This window comes from Ambystoma mexicanum, chromosome 11 (genome assembly GCF_040938575.1).
Source record: "Ambystoma mexicanum isolate Mex_15411 chromosome 11, UKY_AmexF1_1, whole genome shotgun sequence".
In the NCBI taxonomy this organism is placed as follows: Eukaryota; Metazoa; Chordata; class Amphibia; order Caudata; family Ambystomatidae; genus Ambystoma; species Ambystoma mexicanum.
The window spans coordinates 1,096,873,152-1,096,891,707 of NC_090934.1; the positions used below are offsets into that span (position 1 = coordinate 1,096,873,152).

The 18,556-nt window shown below is 49.5% G+C and overlaps 1 protein-coding gene across 6 annotated transcripts in view; it reads right to left on the reverse strand.

Annotated features, from left to right (window-relative positions):
* Positions 1–18,556, reverse strand: part of RNF111 (ring finger protein 111) — a 768,201-nt gene that overhangs the window by 731,899 nt on the left and 17,746 nt on the right. The window contains exon 2 of one of the 6 annotated variants that reach the window (XM_069624376.1): positions 8,486–8,571. The exons of the other annotated variants lie outside the window; for them this stretch is intronic. The gene's annotated coding sequence lies outside the window, so the exon portion shown is untranslated. The remainder of the gene's footprint in view (positions 1–8,485; positions 8,572–18,556) is intronic. 6 annotated transcript variants of the gene reach the window in all.

Consider the following 18,556-nt stretch of genomic DNA (forward strand, 5'->3'; position numbering starts at 1 on the left):
CTTCATCAAGTTCCCTTCGTTGGCCCACCACATAGGATCCTTGGAGACGGAGAGTGGAATCTGAACTGCGAGCACTGTATCCTAAGGACCCATTGCAGGCCTCTCATCCTCAGCCTGGCCTCTGGCACCAGACAAATGCAGTATGCCATCCACCATTTGCACAATGTGATGAGCCCTCACCTTGGGAGGCGGAACACTCCCAAGGACATTTCCAACACAGCCCCGATATACTGGAGCTGTTGGGAAGGTGTCAGATGAGACTTCTTGAAATTGAGAGAGAAGCCCAGCTTGTGGAGGGAGCGGCAGCTGAGACTGAGGTGAGCCAATGCTTGCTCGGAAGAGCGCGCACGATCAGCCAGTCGTCCAGGTAGGGGCAGACATGATCCCCCTCCCTCCCCCCCACGCCTGAGATACGCTGCCACCACCACCATTAACTTGGTGAAGACCCTCGGACGGAGGTCAACCCGAATGGCAGGACCCGAAACTGAAAGGGCAAGTCACTAGCCGCAAACCTCAGGTACTTTCTGTGCATGGGATGAATCGGCACATGAAAGTAAGCATCCTGTAGATCCAGAGACAACAACCAATTCTGAAGTTGAATGGCCTGGAGGACTTGAGAAAGAGTGACCATCTTGAACTTGTCCTTCCTGAGAAGTTTGTTCAACCAACGCAAGTCCAGGATGGGTCTAAATCCCCAATCTTTCTTTGGGATCAAAAAAATAAGGGTAATACCATCTCCTTTTCCTCTCCGCTACAGGCACCAGTTCTATAGCGCCTTTCTCTAGCAGGGACAAGATCTCCTGCACAAGGAGTGGATCCGGACGCTTCAAAGAGATTCCCCAGTGGATTGTCATGAGGCCGATTTAAGAAGGGAAGGCAGTAGCCATGGGAAATTGTATCCAGAACCCACGCATCCAAAGTAATGGCTCGCCACTCTTCGAGATGCTGAGACAGTCTGCCCCCAAACGGCGAACCATGGCCTCATGACTGTTTGAGCCGTTGCAGCAGCTGCCTGAGCAGATTTGGCACCTCCATTTCCCAGACCACCACGGGTACTTTTACGCTGACCCGTTTGACTGGCAGCTCCTCTCGTTCTACCAAAAGAGGGATAGTAACGAAAAGAACCTCCCCTCCACTGCTGTTCCCCAGGACGAAAAGGCGGAGGTTGGCGCACGACTGTGCTTAAAGATTTTGCCGCAGCTTTTTAGGTCTGCAACCTCTCATGGCTCTCGTCAGCCTCGTTGCCAAACAAATATGCACCATCAAAGGGCATGTTCAAAAGACAGGCTTGCACATCAGGAGCAAAACCAGACGCAACCACACAAATCTACGTATAACGGTGCTAGCAGCCAGGGTCTGACTAACACCGTCGGCCGTGTCCAAACCCAACTGAAGGGATTCACACATGGCATCCTTGCCATCTTGTATGAGAGCAAGGAACCCATCTTCCCCCTCGGGAATATGCTCAACCGCAAGAGAAACTGTTCCACAGAGTGTGTGAAAACCTTGCCAAGGCACAAGTGGAGTTGGCAGACTTAAACGCCATATTCCCCACAGAAAACACCTTGCGTGCCCAACCATCAAAGCGTTTGTCGTCCCCATCAGGAGGTATGGTAGGGTACGCCACCTGCCTCAAGGTGCCTATAGCTGCCTGAACCACCAAACTCTCAGGAGTGGAGCGAGACGAAAGGTAACTGGGGTCGCTACCGGAAGGGTGGTATTTTTTGGTCAACAATTTAACAGCCGGAAGAGATTCTGGTGACTGCCAAGCAGCCGCCATCCTTTTTTGTAAAGTCAGATAAAAAGGTAACCCCGGGTCAGAGGACAGACCTTGATATAAAATGTATGTCTGTTAAATCATCTTGCAAAAAAACTTCAGGAGGACTGGACCAGCCCAGATACTCTGTGACCCTAGACATGAGCCGCCTGTAGGACGACTCTGCATGAGCCCCAGACTCAGGCCTGCCAAATTCCACTTCCGGAGAAGTGTCCAACCCACTGGCATCATGAAGAGTTTGCCTCAACTCTTCCAATTGACTGTCTCCAGAAAAGACAGTAGCCACATCAGGCTCAACAGGGTCCATATCAAAGTCTGAGCTTTTCTCCTCCTCATATATGTCATCCAGAGGCATGTAAAAGCTCTGCCTCATGACAGAAGATGGTCTGGAGTCCACCACAGGCCTCACAGACTTAGAAGTAGCCTTCCTAAGAGGTTCCACAGTATCAGGGATCTCCAACGGTAAATTTCGGGCAAAAAAAGCCCCAAAAGTATTGAGAACGCCGACTGCTTCAGCATTGACAACGCCGCCGAGGGCTAGAACGAAGACAAAGCTTAGACATCGATATCCTGTCGGTAAACGACATTTTCGACTTGCAGTCCCGACAAGTCTTGAAGCCAGACCGCGGAGTCGGAGGGGTTGACGAAGACATATTCACAAAGACGCGCGCCGATTCTCTGAAGCAAACTTTTTTCCGCAAACGTGAACTGAGGCCACGGGCGCCCTATTTATAACATCCAGTCACGTCACCCTCGACGGAGGCCTTCGAGGGACAACGACCCGACGCCATCAACGCAGGACGCCCTCTGCCGAAAAGGTTTCTGAAGTACACAGCTGTGGACATTGCATGTCAAAGATGTGGAATACGTTGGAGGACACAATCCATTCGAAGTTCTAGTCGGGTCCAGGAGCTGGTGCAATCTGTTCCTGTGGGTGAATGCATCAAACACTGACTCAGGCCTCCTTTAGGCACTCAACCAGATGCAGGAAAGCCGGTTTCCGTGGTCACCGATGCAGAGCAACAGCAGGCGTTCCAGCAGTCGAAGAAAGCCTTACATCTCGGAACCCTTGGAAGCTGGGATGCTGAAGTTTTGCAGGAAGGCTACATACAGCACAAGCTGAAGACCCCTGAAGTTCAGAGTCAAAGCGCAGAATGGCAACGCATCAATCGCAATAGCCCAAATTTGAGTTGGTCATTCCACTGGATGGTCCTAGAACATTTCCGAAGACTCCACATGTTAGGGCACCAAGACACAGAGAATGGTTGTTCTAACGACTCAACGACTACATTGTGCAAAGCACCAACAAGGGTTTTCCCCAAGATCAGTAGCCAGACATGGTGCCACCAGGACTGCAGCAAAGGTTAGCCATTTACAATTCTGACTAAGTGTGGGAGATGCTATCATTCACAGTTCTGGATTAAGGTTATGTTAATGTTAAAGGACATTTGCGGCGCGCACTATCACCACTGGAGTGGTCCCCTGGCGCTCTGGAGGCTCTGAAAAGGGGGGGGGGGGTGAGTTAGTGGGAATAAACTGGAAAAGTGCAAGAGCGAAGAGATGTGCAAGAGAGCAGTGATGTGCTGTTAGCAGCCTCAGCCCGGTGTGTCCGTTGACTGGGCTCTTGTGGTATTTTACGGTCGGTAGTCGTCGTGTGTTGTTGTGCGAGTCTATGTGTGGTTTGTTTTGTTGTTGCAGCTTAGTGAAGTTTGTGCAGATTGTTGTGTTTGGTTAGAGTTTGAGAGGTGTATGCAGAGGGGTGAAATTGTTAGTGGATCGGTTAATTGGCATTGCTGTCCTTACAAATCTGTCTAGGTGTGATGCTTTCTATCATTCACTATTCCAACTGAGTGTGGTACTTGCTAATCTTCAATATCCTATCTAGATGTGAGGCAGGCTAGTGATCACGAATCCATCTAAGTGTGGAGCATGCCAACATTCACATTTCTATCTAGATGCGACGCAGGCCAATCTTCACAGTTCTCTCTGGGTGTGGGACTAGCCAACATTGGCAAGTAAGTTAGTGTGTAATGCAATGCAACATTTACAGTCCAGCCATGAATAGATTTAAGCTGGTGGTCACAAATCTCCAAGTATACATGGTGTAAGTCTACGGTAAAAGGTAAGGTAGAGTGCCAGGGGCTTTCTGGAGTAGAGTAATTGCTCTATACCCCACCCATGCCAAACTTAGTTTGTTGCGTCTGTTGACTGCTGGCTTCATTGGCTTCACCTGCTGACACCTGCTGACACCTGCTGACACCTGCTGACACCTCTTGGAGCCACCAATGTAGGTGCCGCCCTTTGCCTTGGGGTCCTTAGCGCAGGGGCTGCCCTGGGAAGGTCAGTTATGGCCAAGTGAATGTACCAATCAGGGGAGGTGTGCGGGTGGGGGTGGGGGCAGGGTGGGACTGGGAAAAGGCCAGACGCAAACAAAGGACTACACCCCACAGACTGCACCTTTTGGATGCAGCCCAGCACAGAAAAACGGGTTCAGAAGCCAAAACAAACACTAGGCAGACACCAGATTAGCACACAGTGCTCACCAAAAAAATATAAATACATAAATGATTAAGTAAATAAATAATAAAATTAGGGGAAAAAATAATTTGAAATAACCACTCACACCACACAGCAAAGAGTGCATAAAGCAGGCCAAAAACAGATTACAATCATTGTGAAACTACTCACTCACAAATAACCAGCCCCTAGTGGACTCTAGAGGGAGCACAGGATCAGCGGCCCCACTGACCACGAACCGGCCTGAGCAGAAAAGTGCCCCCTATACAACCTGCCAAGAAGTACAAGGAGTCCCAGTGATCCAGACACGCTCGGGGCAGATTAGTGGAAGGGTTGGGCCCCCAGTATTGGGCAAAGGATTCCTTCCAGACAATGGACAAAGGATTCCTGAAGCGCACAGAACTCCAACTACGAAACAAAAGGAGCCACAAGAGTTATGCTGCAAGGAAGAAGTTTCCGAAGAGAAGTTCAACCGTGGGAGGTCCTGTGCGCAAGGGGATAGAACCTGCTGGTGAATATTGGAGCCGGGCTACCCGCCCATTTTCTCAGCCGCCCCCGTGTGGGGAGGGCTCCTAGCACAAGTACGTACGCACACCACGAGCCCAGCCGTATTGATACCGGTGCTCACGAGACAAGCGGGCCAAGACGTGATGGAGTGTTCGGAAGTGAGAAATCCTGCCCACCCCCCCCTCAATGTGGCTGCTTCCTTGTGGTGTGGGCCCCCAATACAGGGCATCTGAACTGAAAGTGGTACTAGAACTGACTCCGAGGCCAAGGAGGAATCGCACCACCGGAGGATTGGCTGCACTGAGGGCTTCAAAGTCAATCACACAGTGGTAGAATTGAACGGGGAGTGCAGAAGATATTGCATAGGTGCCAACACAAGGTGTATGGTAAGAGAGCACAGTCTAATAACCACGTTTGGGCCCCCAGTCTTGGGGCGTGCGACCCATTGCAGACTTTTGGTGCAGTTAACAACTGAAGCGACTGCAAATACACCCTAGGGAGGGAGAAACTGTCTACCCCCCCTACCCCGACAGCCCCCTGTTGTGTGGGCCTGCGATATAGGGGCATGTGCCCGCCACAGGGACTGTGGTTCGAACACTGCATACAAGAAAACACAGTCCACTGGCTGGTTCACCGTACCGTGGAGGGTTGAACTATTTGAAAAGGAAGAGATACACAGAGAAGGCAAGGGGAGACGTGCATGTGCCGGAGTGCATGGGTATACCCCAGGCCTTAGGGCGCTCCGGAGAGACTCATTGGTTCCAAGGAAATGCGGCTGCACATACACCATGTTAACGCCCGGACCTAAAGTTGTTACGGTAACTTTGGGCTAAACAGGTTTGAGATTCTAGATGGTCAGAAATGGGGAATCGTGAGAATCCCGGACGTTAGTGACCCGGGCGATCTAGCAGCAAAGGGGACGTGACCAGTGGGAGAAATGTTGGGGACTTGTTGATCTCTGTGATTGGTTTTTGTTGGGGGTTGTGGGGGATGAGGGGACAGAGGGTGCTCAATGTTAACAAGGTTGTTTGAAGACAGGACCAAGGGGTTGCCGGTTCCCGTTGGTGGTCCAAACTCAGCCTGGTGATGTTAACCTGGCAGTTTCGGGCACCTGTGAGGGTAGAGGTAAGGGAAGGGGGGGTAGGGGTGGGAGCGGGATCTTCGAGCAAACTACGAAAGGCGACGTGTGCACTGAATCAGGGGGTTTGGCCACTGGGCTCCATACAGGCTCAGCAGATACACTAAGGAAGAAATGGCGGTTGACATAGGCCCTCAAAAAGGGATGCCTCCTCAGAGTGGGAACACTAAACGTCAAGGGATTGAACTCACCCACGAAAAGGTCCCTAGTGGCCAGGGAGTTTCGAAGAGCGAGACCTGACGTGACGTTTCTGCAAGAAACTAAATAAGCACATAGGGAGGAACGCAGGATCCTGGGTCCAAGGTTGGGTGTGGAACAATGGGGCTCAGCCCCCCCCCCCCCCCCCCGAGAAAGGCGGGAGTGGGGATTCTGGTCAGAAGGGGTCTGAATTTGGAGGTGACCAAGGTGTGGGCAGATGTGGAAGGTAGAGCTGGTGACTGCATACTCCCCTAATATGGGGCAATACTGATTTCTGCAGAAAACGCTCCCTAAAATAATGTTAGAGTACTCTGGACATGTAATCTTGGGTGGGGATTTCAACCTCTGGGCAGACACACTTAACAGGCAGGTGGGTAATCCCGAAACACAAGACTCAATAGATGAGGAGGGAAGAGCAGGGAGGGGTGGGGGAGGGCCGGGGTCATGGAGATGCTAGATGTCTATGGGCTAAGAGATGCGTGGCAGAGCATCCACCTGCACGAAAAAGGGTACACCTATTTGTCATCCCATGGAACCTTCACCAGGATCGACTATTTGTATATCACGGGTGGCCTGTGGCAACACGCTCGGAGATCTTGCCGATCATGTGGTCCGATCATATGGTCACAATAGACTTCGACTGGGCAGGTCTCCCACACAAGGGATCAAAGTGGAAATGAGTCACTGTGGAAGGATCCAGTCTTCCGAACTGAGATGGAGGAGGAAATAAGGGAATACTTCAAACTAATACATGAGAGATACCAAGGACGACTGTGTGAGGCGGGAAAGGCAAAATGGCAGGGGTTCCTGATCAGGGAAGGTGCCAGTAAAAAGAGGGCGCAAATAGAAAGCAGACTGAAGGAGAAGATAGCCCGCCTCGATAAAGCAGCACAGAACGCCATGCAGGAGAGGGAGAGTACGGTCTAGGAGGCCAAACGTAAGAGAGGAGCTTGGAACTCTAGAAGGTCAGATAGTCCGGAAACTACAGCTTCTTCAACAGAGGTTTTACGAGAAGGGAGCTAAGGCGGATGCACTGTTGACTGCCAGACTCCAAGGACATGCCGCCGAGAGATCGGTGGCATCCATAGAGGGGAAAAAGGTTACTCAGAACTCAGGGGCTGAGGAAATCCCGGAGGCATTAGCGTTGTTCTACAAGACCCTATATAAATCTGTGGCTGGCCAAGTGCAGTCAAAAATAGATCAATACATAGAATGTGCAGATGCCAAAACTCTTCCATGAAGAAACCAACAAACTTGATGCCCCAATAACTGCAGAGGAGATCAAGAGGGCAGTGAAGAGGCTGCCGCAAGGGAAGGCCACGGGAGAGGGTGGTTACACGGCGGGTTTCTATAAGTCTTTCCTCTCCTCCCCTTCATGGTGGAGCGGTTTAATGAAATTCTTGAGATGGGTGTGGGCCCCGACTCGCTCGCGAGCGCTCATTACAGTGATCCCCAAGGAGGGCAGGGACCCCAAAAAATGTGGATCCTACCGCCCCATATCGTTATTAAACGTAGACGCCAAGATATATACAAGGGTACTCTCAGCAAGGCTTGAAATATACATACCTTCGTCTAATACACTCAGACCAGGTCATGTTTATAATGGGGCGACAGGGCGCAGATACAATGCGGAAGACATTGCACCTAATCCACGAGTCACGAAACATGGAAGGAGACCCGGTCCTCCTCTCGGTGGACGTGGAAAAGGCGTTCGATAGGGTGGAATGGGGTTTCCTCGAGGAGGTCCTGGGCAAAGTGGGACTGGGTGCTAGGTTTAGAAAGGGAGTGAAGGCAGTCTATACCTCCCCCAAGGCGTCGGTAGCAGTTAAAGGTAACTACTCCTGATGGTTTGACCCAAGTAGAGAAACACAAAAAGGTTGCCCCCTCAGCAATGTTGTTTGCTCTCTCCCTTGAGCCCCTAAGCTCAGAGACTTAGAGAAGACCAACAGGTGGAGGGATTTAAGATGGGCAGGAATACAAAGTAGCCCTGTACGCCGACGACCTGCTGTTACACGTACAGAACCCCCCCCGACATCCATACCTAGGGCAATCCGCAGGATTGAACAGTACGGAGCACTGGCTGGATTGAAGATCAAGAAGGCCAAGTCAATTTTATTTCTGCTTCAGAAGCATGACCGGGAGGAGACTGGTAGACTTGCTCCACTGGTTCTAATGATTGGAGGTGACACCCTTCACTATTCGGAGATAAATCTAACAAGAAGCCTAGACACTATACAATGCCAAATTCCCTTCGCTTCTCTCGAACTCCCGAGCTGACCTACAAAAATGGGAAATACGCACTATATCCTGGCTTGGGAGACTTAACGCGGTGAAGATTGTGTGCTTACCTAGATTTTTGTACCCATTCCAAATGCTCCCGATTCGCCTCCCGAAACGCTTCTTTCATGAGGTAAAGATGGCAATCTTGCAGTTTCTGTGGCATGGAAAAAAAGCAAGAGTATCATACGATGTCCTAACATTGCCCAAAGACAAAGGAGGCGTGGGACTTCCAAATCTACAGACGTATTACGAGGCTGCACAGTTGAGGATTCTTATCCCTTCCCCCCCTTTCTTAGTGGCCAGAAAGGAGTTCAATGGTTAGACCTAGATAACCCGAGTTTGTCCCCAGCCACAGAATGGCTGTGTTTTCCAAGATGCAAGCTCATACGTAGAATTGGAGACCATCCAATATCGAGTACCATATGAGAAATCTGGCGGGAAGGAGTTAACATGCGGGGATCACTTCATGGACTTCTTAGTCATATCTGGGCACCCAGGGTCAGAGAAGACATCCGTAATCATGAAAGATTTCAATCTTGGTTTGAGGCAGGTCTGGAGAGAGTGGGTCAACTCTCGAAGGCGGACACTTGTTATGATCACAGAACTCGATGAGGCGTTGGGGATAGGCCCCCAACCGGTCTTTCCCTTCCTTCCTTCAGCTTAAAGGGATCTTTACGAGGGACAAATAGGGGAAGACTGCCGATAGCAGAACTATTTGGGTCTGTGCCAGACTCGACGGACCTTGCTGTGCAGGTGTGGTTTGTATTGGTTGTTTAAATATTCAATAAACATGTTTTTTTTTTTAAATAAAATAATAGAAGGAGAAGATCCAGAGGGACCACACCCCCTTCAAAGAGCTTCTGGACAAAAGGAGACTCAAAGGGTCTAATCTCCGCTATGTACAGGGCTTTCATAGATGCAGGGAAGGGGGTCAACTGAAACTCTGAGGCTCAGATGGGAAAAGGATCTCGGATCAGAAATAGATCTTGTCATGTGGGGTAAAATATGCAAAGGAGCTTCACAAATATTGATAGCGAGTCAGTAGAAATTGCATGCCATTAAGCTCCTACACAGGTGGCAATATGACCCACATAGATTGTCCAAGATATTCCAGTCAACTAGCCCCCTGTGTTGGCATCAATGTGGTGAGAGGGTGGATTACTGGCATATGTGGTGGGGGTGCCCCCGTATTAAGGTTTTCTGGGATGAGGTATTGGGATGGATTGGGGAACTGGATGGGATTCCACATTCTAATGAACCTTTCCTCCTACCATTCAGGATGGAAGAAGCTGAGGGGGAACTCAGGTTGACGGGAGGGGCAGCACCACTCCTAGTGGCTGCACATGCTTGCCTTGTGATGCAATGGAAAGGGGATAAGGTACTGGGAAAAAAGGAATGGATTAATGTTGGCACTATTATTTGTACAATGGAAAAGATAACTACAGCTCTTCATGGGAATTCTGCTCCGTACGAACTGCTATGGGGAGAACTTGTGAATAAATACATGACTAACACATAGGAGATTGCAAGATATAATGAGCAAGGACCCGGGCTTCAGTAGCCTGTTGAACACGCCAAGAGAATGCCAACCCACACCCGAGATGAGTTTCACCCACGTAGGCCAACAGTACATCTAAAACTCCCCCCCCCCCAATTAAGTGCCCTAAACAACCAATCGATATCAAAAGAACAATCGGTACACACACACCACGACCACGAGATTGATGGATAGCGATAAATCCTGAAAGAAGACTCTGTTCCACAGGGGGAAGAGGGATGTGACAATGAAAATGAGGGTTCTGGCTGGGGTGAGGGTGGTAAAAAGTTGATATTGTATTTGAAGCAATGTTTTTCTCATGTGTGTAGCATTTTCAAAAACACTTAATAAAACGAAATACATTTTTTTAAAAAAAGAATTGACCCCCACATAATTTGAGAAACCGTTGCAAATTGCTTTTGACAGATTTGCACTTCGGGCAGATCTTGTGGTTAGTTGAATATTTTTAATTTTGTAGTATATTATTCATTCTGTTTTGTACCGCTGCGCCTACCGCATGCCGAGAGCTGCTGACCCCCTAGTTCATTTAGCGGGATATTTTTGATTTGGGCTGCAGTGTTTATCTGCATTTTTCATTGCTTTCAAGCCTCTACGCCTACTGCATATTTACAGAAAGATTCACTTTTTAAGCCCACAATAAAAAAAAATTATATCTCGAGCTAATACGAATATTTGAGTTTATGCCTACTAAAACACCTCTTCAGGTTAAGGGTTATGTACGAGTCAACGGTTACAAGAGAACATTTCGAGATATGGTGGGTTAAAGTTTTTCAGCCTCCTTGGGAAGTGCAAAGAAAAAACAAGTTTTTCAGCAATCGTTTTGAGCATGAAAAGGTCAATACATCTTTACAAATTTGGTACAAGGGTTTCAACTGGCAAGATCACTTGCATGCCAAATTTGGTGCACCTACGCATAGGAGAAGAAAAGTTAGATGAATAACTTTGTATAGGTTCTAGTTTAAAGTGCATTGTAATCTGTGATCGTGCAACCCACTTCAATTAATGTTAAAGCATAAGGCAGATATGCTATTTTCCTCATGGTTGATGCTGAAGACTTGTGAGGAGCAGGCCAAGGGAATCATCACATGGAAGGTGACAAACAGGAAGGAGATACCGGGCAAAATACAAAAATCACATAGCTGAACTATCAACCTTTCTAGTCATTACCTGATGGCCTTTGTTAACCCAATGTCTGATATGATAGGTTATTTATAACGTGCGTAATACCCAGAGGTTTTTAAGCGTGGGCTTGAGGATCAAACCTGTGTTACTCTGTTCCCTCTTGCTTACAAGGCAAGCACATTTTGCCTAAGGTATCCTCCCGAGACATGTAAGAACTCAATAACTTGACCTTGGGCCCAGAAGCAGAATGGGCCATGAGGATCCTGCAGTCAAAGGGGGCAATGTGAAACTGGAAAGACTCCGTACTTTTCTCTTGTAAACAGTGCCAACAAACTCTCCTGGGCAATTACAGCTCTGTAAGCATCAACCAGTGACCACTATACGATACAAAGCTGGATGAATGCGTTGAGCATTATTAGAACATATTTCATAGAAATTCTACCAATAGAGGACGAGAGGATCCGGAATCTTTGATATCTGCAGACCACACACTATAAGAGGAAGCAGCCAGAAAAAAAGTTAATCCTGAAATAGTGTACAGGAAAGGGGACAGAATACCATGTGAACAGCACTAATTACTATTCCAAATTATATGCATGTGTACCACCACCCCAAAAAAGAAACTAGGACAAAAGCCAGGAACCCAGACTTTGTTAAAAAATAAATGGTCATTGCATCAAGTATTCCAGCAGGTCATTCGCAGGTACAGCTTTCAACTGATGGCACTACAAGAACATGATCTCTGCACTAAACAGCACAAACTCCTGGGTACATCAAATGTGCTTCTCTAGCAGTGCTATGTGAAGGTATAGGCCTATCTTTGGCCACCTCTACATGATAATTGGGAGTCGCACCTAGATTTTTAGAGGATTTACCTTTGCCAGAAGGATTTTAAAACAGATGAAATACCCATGCCAAATCTTAGCATCGTGTTAAACTAAACATGCTGCATACAAAATGTGGAATACAAAAAAAGAATACAAAAACACTGTCACCATCACTTTAATGCTACACTGCACTCTAGGTGGTTGCCATAAACAACTCGTTGGTATGGCAGGCTGTAAAGCAACCACTAAACGTGATTTAATAATCATTTACAATACTTTCAGATTTTAAAAATAAAACAGGGCATTTACTTTTGCCACCCTTTGAAATCTGGTCCACCACACTTAATGGGGATGGATAGCCAAGTTCAACAACATCTACCCATAAAATAATCCACTCTTCGCTATGAATGTTCTCTCCTCTTCACTCAGTAACCTTAAGACGGAAGGGATACAGTGTAAACCTAATAAATCAATACTTCCAAACACAGGCAGACATAGCATCCCACAAACAGGTCCAAGTAAAATACATGCGAACATTCATGGCAGAAGCAGCTATGATAAATCCAAATAGGACACCTGGGGTGGGACACACAAAATAGATGTGGGGTGTTCCAGTTAAATAGTCAAGAACAAAAATGTGACACCAGGAAGTAACACGTTACTTACCAATAACTACTGTTCTCCAGCATTGATATCTTTCATAGATTCACAAACTGTTGAATACTCCCCATCAAGTTGGGAATCCTCAGTAACAATAAGTAGTTTCAAAGAAATACAAGAAACTGCATTCACCTTAGGGCTTAGTGTTTTTTGAGTGCCTTTCCCTTTAGAAAATAGGCAGTGCCTTCCGTGGCGCCACCCATGGAGGCCATCTTCAGTTTTGTATAGCGCACGTAATCATGCAAAGATGAGGCTTATGCAGGGTAAGCAGACAGTTGCACGTGAATCTAGGGAAGACACCAATGCTGGACAAAAGGAGTTACAGGGGGAGACCAGCAATGGGAGCGGGACACAATGGCTGCTTAATTTCACAGTTCCCGCTCCCTCCGCCCGTACCCCGGAGCTACTCAGGTGGAGACTTGAGCGAATCTTGGCAGGAGAGCTGACCAGAAGCTCTGGAGGTTTGCATTGGGACTATCGGAGCCCGGATCCCCCGCCCGACTTCAAGCGAAGAGCCAACCCGGAACACCTGCCCAGAGGAGCAGAGACCATGTGAGGTTGCGGTGGAGCCAGTCCAGGACGGCGAGGACACGGGTGGCCCACCAGCAGAACCCGGGAGGTGCAGAGAATTACACCCCGGGCCGGAAGCGAAGTGAGCCGCTTGAAGGCAGAGAGTGAATGGAGCACACTGCGTAAGGAGGCCGGCTAGAGAGAAGAACATCCGGCCCGGGGCTGCAGAGACAGCTACGACTGCTCTCTGCCACCCCTCCCCCCTGGCTCAGAGATGTGAACAGAGCAAGCCGAAGCACTAGACAGGACAGAGAGGAGAGGCGCCTGAGAGGGAGTACGGGGGCCGAAGGCAAGCTCCCCAGAGCAGCCGAGAGTGGTCATACACACACCAAGGGGGCCGGCAAGCCCAAGGAGCACGGAAAGCCCGAATCAGGAGAACACCCGAGCCAGGGACAGAAAGTTGGTGCCACAGGGCACAACACGCTACCTGGGTGTGGAAAGAGTGCCAGAGGAAATCCTGCATAGCCACAGGGGGGGCCTGCAGAGCCCCTCAGCCGCCCTCTGCCAAACATTGGGTGGCGACTCAGACGGCAGGGACAAGACAAGCCTGCAGTTCAGAAGAGGCAGCAAACTTCAACACGCAAGTGCTTGCAAGGCCACAGAGGGAAGAGGCCGGGAAACAGAACACTCAAGAGTTCCGTTTGACTTGGCCAGCCCAAAAGTCACCACAGCAACCAGAGTGCGTCCACACCTCCCCAGGGTCCACCCATCTGAATAAGGTGAAGTGATAAGCACCATAAAGGGGCAGCTGGGGTACACGGCCACATAGACTGCTGAACCCCCCCAACCCCAACTCTGAGGGCAGAACTGCACAAACAGGAGGACACAACGGGCGAGATACAGTCCCCTGCAACACCGGACATGTGAGGAAAAGCAAGGGGCCCTCTCAAGAGCACTGCTGGCAGATGCTACGACCACACCGAGAGGGAAGGGGCAGGGAAGGCGAAGTGGAGGGAAAAACTACCCACAGGGATCATAGAGGCAGACTGCCCTCACTGGAGCGCCAACCAAAGAATAAACCAGGCCATGCCCTGCTGCCTGCAGTGATACAGTGGTGAGGCAACAAGTGTGAGAACCACCACCCAGGGGGAATAGAACCTAGAAGTAGGCGTGACCACGGGGGGCGGGGGGGATGAACATACGCACTATGACACTACAACCTGGTGATAGAGCCCCGCAAGAGGGCAAGGGACCATGGCGAAAAAAAGCTGGCGACAGTGAAGGAAACAAAGGCTGCATGGACATGTCTAGTTCTCCATTAAAGACGACATTGGTCACATACTGGCAGAAATCAAAGCCCTCAGGGGGAAGGGGGGTGGGGGGGGGGGGGGGGGGAGTGTTACATACAGGCATCACTAAAAGGATTTGACAGGGAGGATGACCACAGTTGAAAATAAAGTTGAGAATCTGGAGCACAACCAACTAAATGCTGACATGGTTGAAATAAAATTGGATGCAAGAATGTCAGAAATAGAGCTGCGTGAAGAGGCGTTTATGCTCAGAATGGACGATTTGGAGAACAGGGAGAGGCGCAGTGAGACCCTGAGGTAGGTAGAGGAAAAAGTCCAGGCGTTAGTGAATCAGCTCTTCGAGGCAGAAGGGGGAAAAGACCGTACAGATTGAAAGAGCGCATAGAGGTGGCAGACCCTATGGGAATGTTCCCCGCTCGATAGTAGTCAAATTGCTCAGATATACAGGCAGATCTGAAGTTCTGAAATAGAGCCAAACAGCTGATACCAGGACCTCTCAAATCTCACCGTGGCCAGGCGCAGAGCGTGTAGACCCCTCACGACATGGCTGCGAGATAAAGGGATCAGATATCAATGGGGCTACCCGTTCTCATTGAAATTCGAAGTGGAGACACTGGAATACCGCCTAACCTCAGCAGAGGAGGCTGAGCAGGCCCTGGGTCACCTGACAGCACACCTAGGGGCTGAACCGGGGAGCGAGGGGTCGAGACCAGCTCCAGGCCCAAATAAATAAAAGAGGACAAACAGGGAGAAAATACATGAGACTCAATGGACTATCGCCACGCAAGCAGCCAGCTCTGCAGGACAACAGGACTGAACAAGAACCCAGAGAATGAACTGCATGAAGATTGGAAAGGAACTGAGAGACAGCGGGCGAACACTCGCAAGAAAGCTAAGGACCAGCCGGAGGGAGGCAGAATTCTCCGCTCCAAGGTGACCCTCTGTGCGGAGGAGGGTATCTCCAAGATCAAACTCAAACTCAAGCAACAGTTGTTTTTAGTTGAAGTTGTTGGGGTGTTTGCACAAACGTTACAGCTATTCGGACAGGGACAAGGTAGAAGAGACAACTCCCATGTGGAAGAGGAAAACCAGAGAATGGAGTCACTGGACAGGTTAACGATAGGCACTGGCAATGAAAAGAGGTGAGGTTGCATGAGGTCTGTTGGTGGGGATGCTGAACGTGAAAGGGCTCAACTCCCCAACCAAGAGATCATTAGTCGCAAGGGAATTCCGTAAAGCACGTTGTGAAGTACTCTTCCTGCAAGATACGCACCTAATACATGGAGAGGAACGATACATAGAGAGGAACGAACGATAAGAGGGGCAGGTATTGGTCAAATTTATTGGGCATCAGGGACTGTCAAAGGGGGAGTCGGCATAATGATCCACAAACAATGTCAACTACGAGACTGCACCACTACCCGCCTCCTGGATGGAAGATTATTGATACTCAGGGGGATCTTAGATGGGGCAAGGGTACTCCTGGCAGCACTATACGCCCCTAACCAGGGGCAGGCACAGTTCACATCAAGCGCGCTTAATGCAATACAGGAACAGGAAGCAGAATCTACATAATAGCGGGTGGGGGGACTTCAACGCGTGGGCAGACGAAGTTGAAAATAGAAAGTCTGTGGGAGCCACAGCGCAGAGGGAAATGGTGCCAAACCCGGACATCTAGGACGCACACTAGCAGCCTGTGGCCTAATTGATGTTTGGAGGGAGCAACACCCAGTGGATGAGGGATATACCTTCTATTCGGTCCCACACCACACATAGACCACCTCATCATTTACAGAGACCAAGGGACAAGAATGACCCATAGCGAAATCAGGCCAGTGGGCTACACCGATCACGATATGGTCCTCATGACCCTCAAGGTCACCGGGCTTTATAGGCCATACAGCACCTGGCGTTGCAACAAAACCCTTTGGAATGACCTCCTCTTCTCTAAATGATAATGGGAAGTGAATAGTGGGGTGCTCTGGGCTGCAGAGAAGGCAACTTGGAGGGGACTTATCAGAAAGGGGGGGGCAAGACGAAAAAGAGCGAGGAACCTCATGGAGAAGTTGAGGAGAGAGATTGTGGAAGAAGAGGGGAGGTTGCACGCAACGGAAGGGAACACAGAGGAAATCAGAGCTGATGCACTCCAAAAGAGAGTAACTGAAAGCACTAGGAATGGGGGAAAACCATGTGGAAGTTGAGATACCTCAAACAGAAGTACTAAGAGAAAGGGGACAAATCGGACGCTGCAGAGTTTTGAATCCATTGGGGCTTTCTGTGCTGAAAAGCAGGGGCGCCTAGGTGGCGGGAGTTGGTGTAATCTAGCCAAGAGGACGATGGCCAAGATTGCAGAGCACCTGTGAGGGTGGGAGAAATAAGCGAAGATTCGCCTAACGCACATCAGAATTTTGGTTTTACCAAGATGGAGGAGGTGGTTGGCCGTCATCCAGTGGTCAATAACCGTGACACTGGAGGCGAGGTCAGGGTGGAGAGACGCCTGGGAATTGGGAATCTTGAAAATGATCCAAGTGTCGTCGGCGTAGTTATAGCGGGCAAGGTTGTGGGAGCGGATGAGCGCAGCGGGAGAGCGCTTAAGTAGAGGTTGAAGAATAGGGGAAAGAGGGAAGCTCCTTGATGGACCCCCTGAGAGACTGGGGCAGGAGGCGTGTGGGGAGGGGGATGGTGGTTTGCGAGTGGTTAAAGGATAAAGAGTAGATCCAACTTAAAAGCAGAGTCCCTGATGCCTAGGGAGCGGAGTGCGTCTGTGAGGGTGTTCAACTGTGTCAAATACTGCCGAGAGTTCAAGGAGGATGAGGGCAGCACATGCTTCGGATTCTGCTGTTCTTTTCATATAATCCCGGTCTGAAGCCAGATTGGGCAGGGTCGAGGTGGCCTTGGGATTCTGTGAAGAGGCAGAGTTGGGAGTATGCCGTACGATCTAAGAGTTTGCCAAGGAAGCAGTTATTGGAGATTGGGCAGTAGTTAGATGGTAGGCAGGGGTGGGGGGTGGGAGGGAGTAGAAGTAAAGGTTTGACATGAGAGGTTTTGAAGGCTGTTGGGAAAACACTGGATGTTCAAGAACTGTTCATTATTGATCTGGGCAAGTGGAGGAGAGGATTTAGAGTTTAGGGGGCAAGGATCTCCAGGGGGATCCAGAGGAGCAACTACAAGAGTAGCTTCAGGCATTCAGCATGGGAGACGGAGAAGGAGAAGCAATGGGGGGGGGGGGAGAGGGAGTGGCGACCAGGGGATTGTTGCTAATCTAGTGCTAATGAGCTTGTTTTCAATGGCGAGGTTATAAAAGTGATCTGACAGAGCATCGCAGAGTGCTTGTGAGTGAGGGGTGGAGTGGGAATAGCAGAGGGGGCCCTTGAATTCCGCAATGATCTTGTGAAGTTACCTGCTTGGGGTTGAGGGCATTGGCGATTTGGGAACCATAGAAAGATCTTTTGGCTTTTCTTACTTTGGCTCCATAGGCCCGATCTGCCTAATAAAAGGTTGGCTTTGTTAGGGGAGGGGGCTGAGTGGGGGCAGATCAGCCCACCATTTATGTTCAAGGTGGTGATTGAGAGTTTTGAGGGAGGGTGTGAACCACTGGAGAAGGGCCTGCTCTGTGAGAGGAAGATCTGAAATGGGTCCGAGTGAGGGCATCAGAGAGCCATCAGTTGAAGAGGTTGATGGATGGTATTCCTCCTTGGGGAAGGAGAGTGGGAAGGGAGGAATGAGGGAATTAGCCAGGCCTGGGGAAACAGTGACTTTGTTCAAAAGGGATACCTGCAGGGTAGGAGGTGGAGGGTTATAAGTCAGAAGATGGCAGAGTGATCGGTCCATACTAGGGGGCAGGTAGAGTGATCAAAATCGTTGGTGGAGCTCAATACAGAGTCATGGGTGTGCCCTGCCATCTGGGTCCTGATACAAGTTGGTTCATGTTGAGTGCTTCCAAGTGGTCAATGAGCAGACAGGCCATGGGGTTGGAGGGCGTGTCAAACCTTACAAATGCACAATAAATAAAAATAAGATGTTGAGGTCTCCCAGCAGGGTAAGCTAAGGGTGAGAGATCGGGATGGCCACTACGAAGTCACAAAGGGAGTCTGAAGTTTCTATTATAGCCAGGGGGTCTGTAAAGGAGTAGCAGGAATTTAACTAGCTGAG